General features: G+C 35.7%; 1 long non-coding RNA gene across 1 annotated transcript; it reads left to right on the top strand.

Moving 5' to 3' along the window:
- Window positions 1-260: 260 nt before the first annotated feature.
- On the top strand, window positions 261-2,116 carry LOC114254928. The gene is made up of 2 exons (XR_004962764.1): window positions 261-1,243; window positions 1,322-2,116. It is a non-coding gene; the product is annotated as an uncharacterized LOC114254928 (long non-coding RNA).
- The last annotated feature ends 383 nt before the right edge of the window (window positions 2,117-2,499 follow it).

Raw genomic sequence — 2,499 nt, 5'->3', positions numbered from 1 at the left:
TACAAAATTCGACAAAACAAGCTCCCAGGGAGTTCATTTTGCTGAGCTCCCGGGGAGCTTACAAAATTCGACAAAACAAGCTCCCAGGGAGTTCGTTTTATTGAGTTTCCGAGAAGCTTACAAAATTCGACAAAACAAGCTCCCAGGGAGTTCATTTTGCTGAGCTCCCGGGGAGCTTACAAAATTCGACAAAACAAGCTCCCAGAGAGTTCATTTTGCTGAGCTCCCGAGAAGCTTACAAAATTCGACAAAACAAGCTCTCAGGGAGTTCGTTTTGCTGAGTTTTCAAGAAGTTTACAAAATTCGACAAAACAAACTCAAAGAGATTGAACATATCGGGTAAATTAATGTACTGTATGTATAGTCATATAGCCGCGAGTAGTTCGCAAGATCGCCACTAGGCGAAGACACGGCGCTACTCCTTCTCGTGAGAAAATTTACTCCAAAAGGCTTATAAAAGAAAACCATTACTCACGGCTTACTTAGCAGTTAGTACTTTACTAGCAGCAAAGTGGAGTATATATTGTTTTTGTTACACGAAGAGAGTGCGTGGGCCTTCGCAACTCAGAGAAAGCTTCCGAAAATTGAGAAAATATAAAAATAAATTTTTTTTCCGGCAGCTTCTATGTTCGCTTTTGAGAGCTCTTTGAGAGCTTTATTTAAGCTCGCAGGGAGTTCAGAAATCATGTTTTAAGAATTCCTTGCGAGCTTCAAAATAATTCCCGTGAAGCGTGTATATAAGCTCCCTGATAGCTTCACCTAAGCTCTCAGGGAGCTCCCAAAAACGGACATAAGAGCTCCCGGGAAGCTTATATAGAAATTTCCCGAGAATTATTTTGAAGCTCGCAGGGAGCTCTTAAAACATAATTTCTGAACTCCTTGCGAGCTTAGATGAAGCTCTCAGGAAGCTTGTATAAAAGCTTCCCAGGAATTACTTTGAAGCTCGCAGGAAGCTCTTAAAACATGATTTATAAACTCCCTGCGAGCTCAAATGAAGCTCTCAAGGAGCTTTCAAAAGCGGACATAGCAGCTCCCAGGGAGCTCCGTGCGAATTTTTTGAAAGCTTAAATGAAGCTTATGAAAAATTTTGTGAGCTCCTCGGAAGCTCCCCGGGAGCTCCCCGTGCTGTGTGGAATGCTTTGGTTTTTTACCTTTGTTCATTTTTAATTTGTATAATAATTGTAATACAAACTTGTATTAATACCGACTTTCTATGGCACACACAACTACGAGGTTATGTGATGTATGATACATATGTATGAAATTAAGGTGGTATCATACCCTAGTATCATACGTACGATATCTATGTAAGATACATAAGGTATGATACCTTCCCATACCTGTTTAATGGAAGCTACCCATGTAATACCATAGACATATTAAGATAGATTGCTTACACAGGGAGGATTTCTTTAGATTTAATAAACAGTTTTGTTTGACCATTCCAAAGCATATATTTTTTTGGTTTTAATAAATTTTAAACAGATTTCTTTAGATTTAATAAAATTTATCAGAAACAAAGAAATATATGTTTTGGAATATTCGAACAAAATGGTTTATTAAAGGGCATAGTAGGATAACTATGTGTGTACTGCGTCTGCACGGATTTGGTTAAGATTTTTACAAGAAGTTAGCATTGATATGAAATTAAATTTCCTTAAGTTTTATCTCTGAAAAATAATTTTTATGAAAGATATAGGGGAAAGAAGAAAAATTGAAAATAATTTTTTTCTCGAAAACAGCTAAACCGATTTTAATGAAAAAAAAAAAGTTATGGGTTTCAATGCTACAATGTTATGAAAAAATTATGAATTTTTTTCAAAAAAAATTTTTTAATTCTTTTTTTATTTCTTTTATGGGGTGCACGTGAGGCATTATCGCCATTTTTTTCCTGGAAAATTTTTAAATACTCTAGAATAACAGAAGCAAGTTTCAAAACGATCGAAAGGGTAGTACGTAGTTAAAAAAAATTAAGCTCTTGAGCGCATCACGTACAGTGTGCGATGCGCTGTACAGTGCTTCGCTTTGTATTCAACAGCATCTTTTGATTTATTGTGTGACTAGAAATATTTAAATAACTAGCCAAATTATTTTAAAAAAATATTAAAATTAAAAAGAAATAGATTCAACAGTGCCTCTCACAAATCGGGATGCTTGTTTATCATGAGTCCCCTTGTCTCTCACGAATTGAAGTGCTTTTGTCTAAGATCCCTTCAATCCTCATCGCTGTTTTCCTCGATTATAGGAGTAATATTATCCTCCTGAAATATTTTACTGAGAATTTCAGCTGGTATAAAAAGTTTGGTCAAATATCTCGCATGAGATAAATAATAAACTGTTCCAGCAATATGTGAACAATAACTTCATGTGAACAACAAATGTGAACAACAGTTTGTTTTCCGTTAGCGCATTCAGATGCATACTGCAACAGACCTAAAATACCGACATTGGGTTTATATTTTACGAAACACCGATATTTTTTCTGAGAAATATGACGCG

This window comes from Monomorium pharaonis, chromosome 4 (genome assembly GCF_013373865.1).
Source record: "Monomorium pharaonis isolate MP-MQ-018 chromosome 4, ASM1337386v2, whole genome shotgun sequence".
Taxonomy (NCBI): domain Eukaryota; kingdom Metazoa; phylum Arthropoda; class Insecta; order Hymenoptera; family Formicidae; genus Monomorium; species Monomorium pharaonis.
The sequence above is the reverse complement of the archived record's forward strand: the minus strand, read 5'-3'. Positions and strand labels throughout refer to the sequence as shown.